Source organism: Leucopleurus acutus (genome assembly GCF_964270905.1).
Source record: "Leucopleurus acutus genome assembly, chromosome: 20".
NCBI lineage: Eukaryota > Metazoa > Chordata > Mammalia > Artiodactyla > Delphinidae > Leucopleurus > Leucopleurus acutus.
Genome location: NC_139162.1, coordinates 26,612,759 through 26,627,046, shown reverse-complemented (window position 1 = coordinate 26,627,046; position 14,288 = coordinate 26,612,759). Strand labels below are relative to the sequence as shown.

General features: G+C 39.6%; 1 protein-coding gene across 7 annotated transcripts in view; it reads right to left on the bottom strand.

The window, feature by feature from the left end:
• The window catches only part of CNOT1 (CCR4-NOT transcription complex subunit 1), a 100,998-nt gene that overhangs the window by 85,688 nt on the left and 1,022 nt on the right, over positions 1-14,288 (bottom strand). The gene's annotated exons all lie outside the window — the stretch shown is intronic.

Below are 14,288 nucleotides of genomic sequence, written 5' to 3'. Positions count from 1 at the left end.
GAGAAGTTTACAAACCACATGCTAAAGGAGTATAGCCAGGCAGACCAAATTGGTACTGACTGGTCCAGAGTGATGATATGGTAAAGCTGAGTGGTTGGCTTCTGACAGGAGCAATTAATACCCTTAAATCTCTTGTCTTCTCTGTTAAAGTGGCATCCAAGACAGCTGCAATGCTGCTATGCACACAAACTCTCAAATTAAAGCTTCATCTTTACTTTCACATCATTTTTAATGTTGGGCTCAAAATACATTCACATTTTTCTAAAGGTATTACATTTTGTCAATAAAAAAGGATGAGCCTTGGGCTTCCCTGGTGGCGCAGTAGTTGACAGTCTGCCTGCCGATGCAGAGGACACGGGTTCATGCCCCGGTCCGGGAAGATCCCACGTGCCGCAGAGCGGCTGGGCCTGTGAGCCATGACCGCTGAGCCTGCGCGTGCTCCGCAACGGGAGAGGCCCAACAGTGACAGGCCCGCGTACTGCAAAAAGGCTCGGGGGGGAAAAAAAAAGCTCGAAAAAATGTTTTAAATGTATCACATATTTATTTATGCAAATGAGGCTTCTCTTTGATGATGACTGTCAACAATTTGGAGATTGTTAAAATGTATGTAGCCTTTTCAAGCATAAAACCGACATAAACCTGATTACAGAAACAAGCTCAAATTCATTAAACTTTGAAAATATTTTTAATTGAAAAAGTTTACTATTATCATCCCTTATTTTATCAGGATTATGCAAAATGTCAAATGCTCCTTTTCCATTTCGCTCCAGTGTACCATAAAAATCATCTGCTAGAGGTGGCCCTCCTATTAATTCAAACATTTGAGCCTAACCATATACCATGTACATAACTTTAGATGCTATAGAAAACACAAAAGTAAACACTGATCTCAAGGGGCTTAACAGAATACAGAATTTACTGTAATGCTTGCAACTAAGGCAACTGTATATAAGAACTGGGAGAAGAAAGAGAGGTATTTAAAATGCTGATTCCTGGGAATTCCCTGGCTATCCAGTGTTTAGGACTCTGAGCTTTCACTGCCGTGGGCAGGGGTTCAATCCTTGGTCAGGGAACTAAGATCCTGCAAGCTGCGCAGCATGGCCAAAAAATAATAATTAAAAAATTAAAAGTAAATAAAATGCTGATTCCTAAGCATTACCCTACACCAAAAGAGTCAAAATCTTTAGGGAAAGACAACAGGACACTGCATTTTAAACTCTGGAGGTGGGCTTCCCTGGTGGCGCAGTGGTTGAGAGTCCGCCTGCCGATGCAGATGACACGGGTTCGTGCCTGGGTCCGGGAAGATCCCACATGCCGCAGAGTGGCTGGGCCCGGGAGCCATGGCCGCTGACCCTACGCAGGCTGAGCCTCTGCAACTGAGCCTCCGCAACGCGAGAGGCCACAACAGTGAGAGGCCTGCAGAACCGCAAACAAAACAAAACAAAAAACTCTGGAGGTGATTCTTATGCATTTTAAAGTTAGAAAACCACTGACTTTACAAATAGCTCTGGGATTAGTTTAAGAAAAGTATAGCTTGAGGCAACCTCTTGCTACTAAGATAAGGAAAGCCCCTCCCACTGATTCCTTTTTCTCCCCTTTATTTCTTTCAGCTGGACCAAAGACATGTCTAAAGACACTTTGGTTTCCCATAGCAACCTTAATAGTTACCACCTAACTTGCTCTAGGTTTAAGTACCAATAGGTACTTTAAGAAGCCAAATAGACCAGACCAAAGGCTATCAGTTTACTGAACCCCCAACTTCCAGTATTAAAAATACATAGAATTCTGAGGTCTACTAATACCAAAGTCTGACTTTGAAAATTCCCAAGTCTTAAAAGTAGCATCCTGATTAGAAGAAGCTGAGTTGAGCCGCCTTCTCTCATTCATTTTCTCCAATTATGGAAATGTTCCACAACAGCACTGTTCAATGTGGCAGCTACTAACCACATGTGGCTACTTGAAATGTGGCTAGGGTGACTGAATTTTTAATATTTTACTTAATTTTAACTAATCTTAGTATAAAATTAGGGACTTCCCTGGCGGTCCAGTGGTTAAGACTCCACGCTTCCAATGCAGGGGGCTCAGGTTCGATCCTGGTTGGGGAATTAAAATACCACATGCGTTGTGGTGTGGCCAAAAAAAAAAAAAGGCCACATGTGGGTACTGTTACCATAATTGACAAAGTTGCAAAGTACTAATGGCCCATATAAATCAGGGAAAAGTATGTACTCTCGCATCCAGAAGCAACCATTACTAATTTTCCCAGATGTCCCACTTCTTCCTTTGGTTTTAAGAGAGCTCACTACTTTCTACAGAACTTCATGACCAACTAAGCACTAACTTAAAACAGAATACATACCCTGATATTTAATATTCCTCCAGGAGGCAGGGACTCTAGATTTACACTGCACAGTTCCAAGCCATTCATCCAAAATGTTGGCTCACTTATTAAAATTTCAGTTATAATTACTGTGTACATAATAGGATAACTTATAGGAGCATAATCACAACAAACACTTAAATACTAGAATTGTTCTAAGCATTTTACATACAGTTGACCCTTAAACAGGGGTTTGAAATGAGAGGATCCACTTATTCGTGGATTTTTTCAATACAGTACTATATCCAAAGTTGTTTGAATCTATGGATAAAAAGAGCCAACTGTAAAGTTACCCGTGAATTTTTGACTTCAAAGCTGTTGGTGCTCCACCTCTCATGCTATTCAAGGGTCAACTATATTAGTTTATTTAAACCTGATAACTCGTTGAGGAAGATATTATCTCAACTTTAAAGTTTACCTTGCAGCTACTAATACAGTTGTGAAGACATGATAATAATAGAGCAACAGATGTATGATTTTTAAAACTTGTATTATAACTTCAAAATCAATATTTTAAAGAGTCTAATTGTTTTGGGGTTCTTTTTTGTGTTTTTTTTGGGCTGTGTTAAGTCTTCGTTGCTGTGCGCGGGCTTTCTCTAGTTGCTTCATTGCGGTGCGCAGGCTTCTCACTGCAGTGGCTTCTGTTGCGGAGCATGGGCTCTAGGCACGTGGGCTTAGTAGTTGTGGCACACTGGCTTAGGCCGGCTTAGCTGCTCCACAGCATGTGGGATCTTCCCAGACCAGAGATTGAACCTGTGTCCTCCTGCATTGGCAGGCAAATTCTTAACCACTGTGCCACCAGGGAAGTCCCTAACTTTTAATGCCATTTCCTGATATAAATATCTCCAACCTTACAGAAAGTGATGAATAGTAAGAGCTTTAGGTCCCTAAACCCCCATCTCTGCACTTTGTCTTTTAACTCATTTCTTTTTCATCCAGGAGATGACCAACTCTTTATTTTTTTAAGATTTACTTTATTATTTATTTATTTTATTTTTTGGCTGCTTAGAGTCTTAGTTGCGGCACGTGGGATATTCCGTTGAGGCATGCAGGATCTTTTGTTGCGGCGCGCGGGCTTCTCTTCCGTGGCGTGTGGGTTTTCTCTCTAGTTGTGGCGGGCAGGATCCAAGGTGCATGGGCTCTATAGTTGTGGTGCGCAGGTTCCAGAGCATGTGGTCCCTGTAGTTTGCGGCACACAGACTCCCTAGTTGAGGCCTGCGAGCTCAGTGGCCCCGAGGCATGTGGGATCTTAGTTCCCTGACCAGGGATCCAACCCACGTCCCCTGCTTTGCAAGGTGGGTTCTTTACCACTGGACCACCAGGGAAGTCCCAGACCAACTGTTTAAAATGTATCAACTGAGAACTGCCTAGGTATCCATCAAAAGGGCACTGGTTAAGTAAATCATAAAATGGAATATCATTTAACGCTAATAAAAAGAAGCTAGAAAGGTTGGAAATATCTATTAGGGTTTTTAAAAGCAAGTGACATGTTGTATGTATGTCCTTATATGCAGAGTATCTAGAAGGATACAAACAGTAACCATAAATGAAAAGTTAGATGAAAGAAGCTGAAAAGGAAATTGAACTTTTTTCCCCCACTGATAGAAAAGTAATTTTAGGGCTTCCCTGGTGGTGCAGTGGTTAAGAATCTGCCTGCCAATGCAGGGAACATGGGTTCGAGCCCTAGTCCGGGAAGATCTCACATGCCACGGAGCACCTAAGCTCGTGTGCCACAACTACTGAACCTGCGCTCTAGAGCCCGCAAGCCACAACTACTGAGCCCACTCACAACTACTGAAGCCCATGCACCTAGAGCCCGTGCTCCACAACAAGAGAAGCCACCGCAATGAGAAGCCCGCACACTGCAACAAAGAGTAGCCCCAGCTCGCCGCAACTAGAGAAAGCCCGCGCGCAGCAACCAAGACCCAACGCAGCCAAAAAAAAAAAAAAGAGAGAGAGAGAAAAGAAAACTTAGGTCAATAAAGTTTGTTTGTTTGCATATTCTAAGGTTCTCTATACAGAATCCCAATCTATAGAGGTCTGAACCTCAGTCACTGTGCAGAAGAGTTAATTCAACATAGAAGGCCTGAGGCTGCTATACTTAGAAAGGCTTGCCAGGTTGGCTCTTGGCCGGTGTCAGAATTTGGATTTTGAGAGAACGAATTCCCACTCCCAGAACTAATAAGAGTGGCTCACTGTGCCTAAACTGTACCCAAAAACGTGGTTTATGTTGAACACCTGCTTTCCCTCTGGGAACCTGGAATTTTGCTATGTGGTAGGCAGAAGGTGCCTACATGACCAACCTAGGCACTGAGTTTCTAATAAGCTTCCCTGCCAGGAGGCATTTCATACACATATGCTGTCACAATTGCTGGAGGAATTAAGTAGGTCCTGTGTGACTCCACTGGGAGAGGCACTAGAAGAGGCTCATGCTTGGGAGAATGAGCCTAGTTTTCTCTGGACTCCACCCCACATGCATTTTCCCTTTCCTGATTTTGCTTTGTATCCTTTTGCTGTAATAAATCATAACCCTGAGTACAACCATATGCCAAGTCCTGTGAGTCCTTCTAGTGACTGAACCTGAACCTGGGGATGGTAGTCCTGGGGGACGCCCCCACACACTCATCCTGTTACTAGCCAAGAGGAAAAGCCTTCTGAAGGTAACTGGGACTCATTTTGTGGGTTTCTTCTCTAGTATGTGCAGAATCCATTTCAGAATTTTGCATTTTATCATAAAGACAATCCTGGAAGCTATTTGGATTGCCTTAGATATGTTTTAGGGAATAGGGAAGTGGCAGAGTCTGATTAGATAATCATCAAATCTGTTTCCTCTTCCTGGATAAACAGCTAGACTATATTGCTCAGCCTCTTGCACAGGTGTGGCCAACAAACTAAGTTATACCCAATGAAATGTAGGCCAAATATGATACCAGCCACTGGTCCATAAAACCTCCTACTCACGACCCTCTGGTTCTTTCACCAAGCACCAGCTATGAACAGAACTCCTAACACCTAGAGGAGGGTGGCACCAAAAGATGGAAGGAGCCTCGGTTCTTGAATTACTGCATAGAAGGTAACCTAAATGAACACTCTCAATGAAAGTTATCTGAGTATAAACGTCTACTTTGCTAAGCCACTGATACCTTGGGGTTGTTTGTTACAACCCTAGCCTGCTTTTGCCTACCAAAAGAAGACATGATTGGGTGAAAACTTTTAGAAGTTACTCTTGACAATGTGAAACACTGAGAAAGAAGAGTAGGTCACAGAGAAATTAAGACTATCAGTGGGAAAAAGAAGTGAATGCACTCAAGAGGGAACTGCAAGGATTCTAAAACTGTGAAGAATAAGGAAAGAAGTGAATAAAGAGAAGGAATCAAACACACCTTTCCAGACTAAGCAGCTGGGTTCCACTCACTCCTGACATGAAACAACTGAGGAAGACAGTGTGAAGGGCAAGAAAGATAATGAGGCATGCCTTGAGTAAAGCATACAGATGAAATCCACTGGGCAGTTAGATTTACAGTCTGGAGCATGGAAAGTGTGGGCTGCTAATAACACATCTCAGTGTCATCAACATATAGATGATAGCATGGGAGAACTATAGAAATGAGAATAAGAGAGGGCCTATAGAGTAGCAGTTCCCCAACCTTTTTTGGCACCAGGGACCAGTTTTATGGAAGACAATTTTTCTACTGGGGGGCGGGGGGGATGGTTCGGGCAGTAATTTTGAGCAAAGGTTCAGGTGGTAATGCGAGCTATGATGGGGAGAAGCAGATGAAGCTTCTCTCACTTGCCCACCACTCAACTCCTGCTGTGTGGTGGGGAGGGGTTGGGGACCCCTGCTATAGAGAGTCCTAAGGAAGCTTAGCACTTAAGGGAAGGTGAAAAAAACAACCCAAAACAGAGGAACTCAAAAACTAAAAACAGGGACTTCCCTGGTGTGCAGTGGTTAAGACTCTGAGCTCCCAAATGCCGGGCACCCGGTTCGACCCCTGGTCAGGGAACTAGATTCCACATGCATGCTGCAACTAAGGAGCCCACGTGCCTGCCTGGGTGCCACAACTAAGGAGCCCAGGAGCTGCAACTAAGACCTGGCACAACCAAATAAATAAATATTACCAAAAAAAAAAAAAAAACCCTAAATACAGAACTACTATATGATCCAGCAATTCCACTCCCAGGTATATGTCAGAAGAAAATTAAAACACTAGTTCGAAAAGATACATGCACCTCAATGCACATAGCAGCATTATTTATAACAGCCAAGATATGGAAGCAACGTAAGTGTCCATCAACGGAGGAATATATAAAGTAGATGTGCCCATTTATATACACACATATATAAAATAGACTATTACTCAGGCATAAAAAAAATGAGGGACTTCCCTGGTGGTCCAGTGGTTAAGACTCCATGCTCCCACTGCTGGGGGTGTGGGTTCAATCCCTGGTCAGGGAGCTAAGATCCCACATGTCATGTGGCTCAACCAAAAAAAAAAAAAAAAAAAAGAAATTCTGCCATTTGCAACAACGTGGATGGACCTACAGGGTATTATGCTTAGAGCAGTCAAAGACAAATACTGTATGCTATCTTATATGTGAAATCTTAAAAAAAACACAAACGAATATAACAAAACAGAAACAGATTCACAGACAGAACAAACTAGTGGTTAAAGGTTGGAGACGGATGGGAGAAGGGGCAAGACAGGGGCAAGAGATTAAAAGGTACAAGCTACTATGTATAAAATAAATAAGCTCTAAGGATATATTGTACAGCACAGGGAATACAGCCAATATTTTACAGTAATTTTAAATAGAGTATAACCTCTAAAAACATTGAATCACTACGTTGTACACCTGAAACTCATATAACATTGTAAATCAACTATACTTCAATAAGAAAAAAACAAAGGAAGTCAAAAAGGGAAATAAAGAGTGGACAGAGAGGTGGAAGAAACAGTGATTAATATCAGAAACCAAGGAGAGTCCTCTTCTTAATGGTAATAAGTAAAACCTAGAAACAGATAGCATCCCTAAGAGAGCTCCAAGGAAGAATCTTTGTCCACTGTGGTAGGCAGCCTCTAAAATAACCCCAATGATCCCTGCCTAATATTTACTTACACCTTTAAGTAATCTGCTCCCCTTAAGTGTGGGCTGGACCTTAAACGTGGCTTCAAAATAAGAGAACAGAAAGCCATTTCCAAGATTAAGTTACAAGAAGACTGACTTCTGTCTGGTTTACCTCTCTCCGAGCCTGTGCTCTGACAGAAAGAAGCAAGCAGTCATGTTGTGAGTAACCCTGTGGAGAGGGCAATGTGGCACAGAACTGATGTCCCAAACAATAGCCGGCAAGGATCTGAGACCTGCCAACTGCTACATGAGTAAGCTTGTACCCTTCAGACCCTTCTCACTACCCTTCAGACATGAGATGAGTATGGCCTGTGAATACTTGCACTGCAACTTTGTGAGAGACACTGAGTCAGAAGCATCTAGCCAGGTTGTGCCTGTGAAATAATAAAAAGCAAAGAAGCTTTAAACAGCTAAATTTGGAGGTCATTTGTTGTACAGCAACTGATAACTAATACATCCATAATAGTCTATGAAAACCATGGGGGAGAGATCTTATGACATACATTTGGCAGTATAAAAAAAAAAAGAAACTATTATAAATTATCAGAATTACCAACTAGGAGATCCCTAATACCTTCAAGACAGGGACGTTAGTGGTCACCAGAAGGCAAGCAAATAAAGAGGACAAAACCATCAGGTAATAAGACCAGGGCCTAGCTCAAGCCCCAGCCCCTCTGAAACCTTCCAAACACATCAGATTGTCTACAGGTTGATGTGCTGATCTACCTTCCCTTCCCTTCAGTATGCATGACACATACTGTTAAAATTTAATCACACTGTTCTCTATTGTTTCATGTGTATTATCCTTTTCATCAGTGCCTGGGGACATATTTTGGGTTTATTCCCTATCTCTTCTTTGCCACCACTCCCAACCAAACAACCAGCTTTGAGGGCATCAAAAATTTTCCATAACCCTGCTAAATAAGTCCAATACCATATTCAGTTTCTAGGTCCCTAAAATACAATTTGACTAGACTTAACAGAAAACAAAATGTAGTTGAAGTTTGGTAAATTTCTTCTACCTTCATCACCCATCAAAGGCGGAGATAATTTTCCATAATCTCATTTCAGGTTGGTTTGTCTTTAATTGTGATAGCATCACTATCTTATGTATCACTTACAAACTTTATTTGGCAGTTTTTTTTCTGACATGATACATCCCAATTTCAGAGGTGTTAAAATGTTAAAAATTTCTTTTAGAATCAGTGAAATATGGTATTCCTTTTCCATATGTAGTGTTTTCACATATGCTGTTGTAAAATTAAAATAATTTTAAGTAAACTTGTGACTTACCCCAACAATAGTTGGATAAAAGTTAAGTAAAATAACCCTGACAACAAATATGAACCCCAAAAGGGTATTTATACTGGTATTTATAAACTAGAGGGCAATATCATCTCCAAAAGCATTTTGAAAGGGAGAGCCACTGGTATTCAATGAGAATTAGAGATGCAATAAACATCTTGCAAGGAAGGAGGACAGCACCACCAATAAACTATTCTGCCCAAACATCAATAGTGTCCTTACTGAGAAAACAGCTTTTGCATCCACTTTCTGCAGGTGGGCCCTACATGCGAACACCTCAAGTTTGGCTTCCCCCAAAGTTAATACAAAGCCAAGCACAACTTAAATCCACCAAATGGTAGGAAATAGTATATGGCTAATGTGAAGTGGCTACCAAAACTTATCAGAGAAACAGTTTACACACTACTATTATGTATATTAACCTAGTCAAATACTTGTTGAGTACTTACTATGTGTCAGGTATTTGAGATACATCAGTGAACAGCCATGCATACATCCCTGCATTCCCAATGGGGGAAAGAAACAGTAATCATAAAAAATTATCAAGCATTTCAAGAGACACTAAGTACTATGGAAAAATAGCAAGGGTAAAGGTGAACCACACTGGGGGTGAGGAGGGCGGGAGGAGATTGCAAAGTAGGGTGGTCAGAGTAAGCCTTACGGAGAAAGTAGTATTTGAAATTTTAAGGAGCTGAGGGGTTTAGCCATGCACATATCTGAGAGAAGAATGTTCCAGACAGAGGGACTGTCAGTTAATGCAAAGGCTTTCTCAGAGAGTACATGGCATATGTGAGAAAAAGCATGGAGGCCAAGTGTAGGTGAAGTACTTAGTGAGGGGGAGAGTAAAGAGAGTAAGTTGGGGAGAAGGGGGAACATATGAAGAGGTATAGGGCAGGGCTAAATCCTGTAGGTGATAAAAGGACTTTCTTTGGCTTTTAATAAAGACAAATGGAGAATCAATGGGTGGTTTTGAGCAGAAGACACAATATAATTTTTAAAAATATAAGAATCACTCCAGATGATGAACTGAGAATAAACTACAGGGGAGCAAGGGTAGAAAGCAAGGTAGATAATAGCACATTAAGAGGAAATTAGTGACTAAAACCCAAACACAGAAGAACCCTACAAAGCTATACACAAATATCCCAAAACAAGGTTACTATATTAAAGTAAGTTACCATACCAACGTTTTGCAGTTGCCAGAATCCTTTGAGGGCTTACTGATTGAAGAAGACAAAAATCAAAATGAAATACTTTCAAGTAATTTTTACATTTTACCTTTGGACAGACAACCTCAACTTCTGTAATCTTTGGTGTAACTGTCTGTTTGAAAAGGGAACAGGAATATTCCTAAAATATCCATGCCATAACAGTGGATATATATACATGGTACACTTACCTCTTCATTACCTAAAGAACAAAAAGCACTAATATGAGTAATCCAAATCAAGGACATCCCCAAATTATGTATTACTGGGCTTAGAAAGGTCTAGTGTAAAACTTTTTTTTAGAACCCAGCTGGCAAGGGATAAGGAAATATTCAAGAACATTATGGTCAACAGGTAATAAATCGGTTTGAAATGAAAGCTTTGCCAAGGATAAAAACAAATGGATCAAGAGTTGACTGGGACTTCCCTGGTGGTCCAGTGGTTAAGACTCTGCACTTCCAGTGCAGGGGGCACGGGTTCGATCCCTGGGGTCAGGGAACTAAGACCCACATGCTGGGCGCTGTGGCCAAAAAAAAGGCAACAGAACCTTAATAGTAACTTTTAAAGCACATTTAATAGCCTTGTGTGGATAGCTTCACAATTTTATTTCACCTTATTTTACTTATTTACTTATTTTTTGGCCACTCAGCATGTGGGATCTTAGTTCCCCAACCAGGGATTGAACCCGCAACCCCTGAAGTAGAAGCACAGAGTCTTAACCACTGGATCGCCAGGGAAGGCACTTCACAATTCTAGAAGAATTACTACAATCTGTACATCAGCATAGTTTAAACAACTGTTAGTATTAGCAAATAACCATCCATTTTTAAAAACTGAAAAAGTGAAAAGAGCCCAAAAAGCATGTTTACTCCAAAATCAGAAAAGAACCAAGTTCTTGATCTGAAATCAACTGAATATTCAGAAGCATCTTCCCAGTAGCATGTGTAAAATTATAAAGCTATACACTATGTATTTAAGATAACTAAAAAATAATAACAGAGAGTACCCTTCTTAGAACTACTTTATCTTAAAACTGTAACTACACCAGAAGAAAACTTACTCAAATTATCTGTCACAATTCAATTTACAGTGCTGAAGAACATTTTAAAACTTAAGTCGCTCCATCCTTTGAAGGCCTCAATGGAAATGCAAGTTTATTACACTGAGGTTAAGTAACGACCATTCCCAAAAATTGCAAAAGACTATCTTTTTGTCAGACTAGAGTTTTATATTTTCACACTGAAGAGATGAAAAACTCAAATCTTGTGTCTTGTCCTCCAAAAATAAGTGGTTGATCATAGATTATTCTCACCTTTATGATGAATGATCAGATTCACAGAACTTTTCCTTGTACTGAATAGCAGCACGGAAAGACAGAATCACCATTAGGCTAGAGTAGGAAAACCTGGTCTAACATTAAACTTAAGGAAGTCACCTCACTTTCCTGGGCTTCAATTTCCTACAGATGACACCATAATTCTGTATGACTAGATTTCAAAGTTTAACCTTCTAAAAGATGTCAACAGAATTATAAGTATATAGCTCCAAGAAAAACAGTCTGTATCCTCAAAAGAAAACCAGAGTGTACTGTTTTCCAAGAACACCATGTTCTATAAATCTACCCAACTGTAACAAATGAAGTATTATTCAATTACCATTCAGGGCAACTGTATGTATATGTTTGGAGGATGGGAGACTTCTTACCTACTATAAAATGAGACAACTTATAAGGCAATACATGGTAAAGATAAGTGAAACTAGCCAAGAGGAATGTAAGAAATCAATTTTGCTTAGGGAAGTCAGGGAAAAGATTATAGACAGTACATCTGAGTATGAACTGGAATGATGGATAATGTTTTTGTAGATACAGACGATGATATTCCAGATAAAAGGGGCAAAAATGTATTTGGGAACCACTGTGCAACAGTCTTAAATTTAACTAAAGTGTAAGTTGTAATATACTGCTATAAGTAGGGAGGGATCAATACTTACACAATAAGCTCCAGGCCAAGGTACTTGAAACACTTTGGCGTATAGGATGCCTAGTTTCAAACCAATGATTTAGTAGACAATTTGGCATTAATGTAAAGAATTAACTGTATTCCCAGAATCATTTACAATTAGAACATATTCACATATTACTTATGTAATAAAGAAATCCAATAAACAAATGATGGGGAAAAGATACTGGAGATTAGTTAGAAAGCTACTGCAGAAAAGACAGGGTCTGAAACAAAGGAGTAACTATTCTCATGAGTCTACCAAAAAATTTAAAAGTAACACTGCATTTCAAAACTAAGAGCTCTAAATCCAAGGTGACAAAATTTCAAACTAATTATCTGAAAGGGAAAATGCTGAGCTCTTAATATGAAGTTTAAGAGCAATAAAATGGTGTCTTTCACAATATGCTTTCATTCCATGTTACATTTCATATAATTAGTCCAAAAAACAAAAAAAACCCAAAAAGCACAACAATAAAACCAACACCTCTCCTGCAGACAGTTTAACATCTCATTCAACATTTTAATTTAGCCTAGAGGTATATCCTGAGCCTTCCAGCATTAAAGACAGAAATGCATTTTTTCCCCCAGAAATGCATTTCTTAAACCTATGCTCCACACTCCCAAAGGCTGCATTTCCTTCAAATCTCAACACAGGATTTCAGATTAAGTCTACACCTCTAATTAGTGACTTCTCAAACAATGCTTTCCAACGAATAATTTGTTTTATTTGCTTTGCTACATTCTTGCAAATGTATGAATGAAAAGTACGGTAAAATTAACTACTGTGTACATATAGGGTGCAAAAGGTTTTGAGCCCATTTTAGCTTTGAAACATGCTTCTGAAAAATTGTGAGCAAACAGAAGAGGAACTGCTGGATCTTTCTTTATATAAGGTCTTAAAATAAGACTCAGTAGGATGCCATTTTGAAACTTCCCAGCAGGAAGTTCAGTTTGATCAGAGGGCTGGTTAAGAAATGCTTCAACTAATAATATGAACTGACTTGAAAGTCAGCTTTGTTCTTTTACAAAAGAATATACCAAATTCATAGCAGGTACTACTTTTGTTAATTCAAGAATCATAAACTTCTCATGAAAAATAAGTGTCTTGAAATATCTGAGCATTCAATTAAAATTATTGTGATAAATTCTCTTCCAAGGTATTGAGTACCAGAGATCTGTTACGTGGTAGAATGAAATAAAGACTCAAGTTCATAAATTTAAATTGGCTAAAAAGAAAGCTTTTCATAACTAGATCAGAATCTAACCAAAAACATACTTGGAAAAAGCAAGGATAATTTGAGATTAGTCTTAAAACATGCTGTCAAGAAATAGGAAGCATTTCCTCTTCTGTCCTCACAATTGTTTTTGCTTTTTTTTTTTAATGACTTAACCCAAAGTTAGGAGAACATCACAGTACTTAGCCTGAAAAGATCCATATTAAAGAGATTGGGATTTAAAACCCCAGTAGAAATTTAAGAGACCATAAAGAAAGAAGCTAAGCCAGAGATCCATTCGAGTGAGTTAGGAACCAAAAGTGTTTCAGTTCTGTTCCACCATAATGCCACAAAAGGCTGCCTTAAAACTTCTACGATTACAATCTTAGGCAAGAAAGGGTAATACTTTCAGTTATTGATGGTCAAATCTTGGTGCCTTGATTCTAGACTTAAGTTTCCACGGAAGGACTTGGGCCCCCACTTGTTGAAAAGAGACCAACTCTCTAAACAAGTTTTATCATCATGGGACCTTTTCAGTCAAAGCACAACTATATGTCTAAAACTTTATGTATCATCAGCTCATTTTCTCCTCAGACAAGGTAACAATCTGCAGTGTCCTACAACAAGATTATTTCAACTGATACCATATATCTTATTAATAGCTAAAATACTACACTGCCAATCTTTGGATGTGTAGGAATGTCAACCTGAGCACATTAAACCCAAATACTTCTACACAAACAAGTTTGTTCTTATTCTGTTTGACCTATTTCCTGATTTTGTACGTGTCCAACCATTTTTTCATCCGTGTATCCCTAACTCCTATCAAACGGATTGTCATGAGGCAAATGTTCATGATTTTTTTCGCAAACGGTAATAACCTACACTCACTCAATTATTAACTGGTCAAATAAACTCCCCAAGGCAATCGAATTTTAGAGAAAGAGGGAGACTAAGTGCTATTACTCACTTTCAGGAAAAAAATACTTTTTATTAGAGCCCTAAAAACTGTGATATTTGAATGACTTCAAGCAGCAAAGTTTCTACTCGA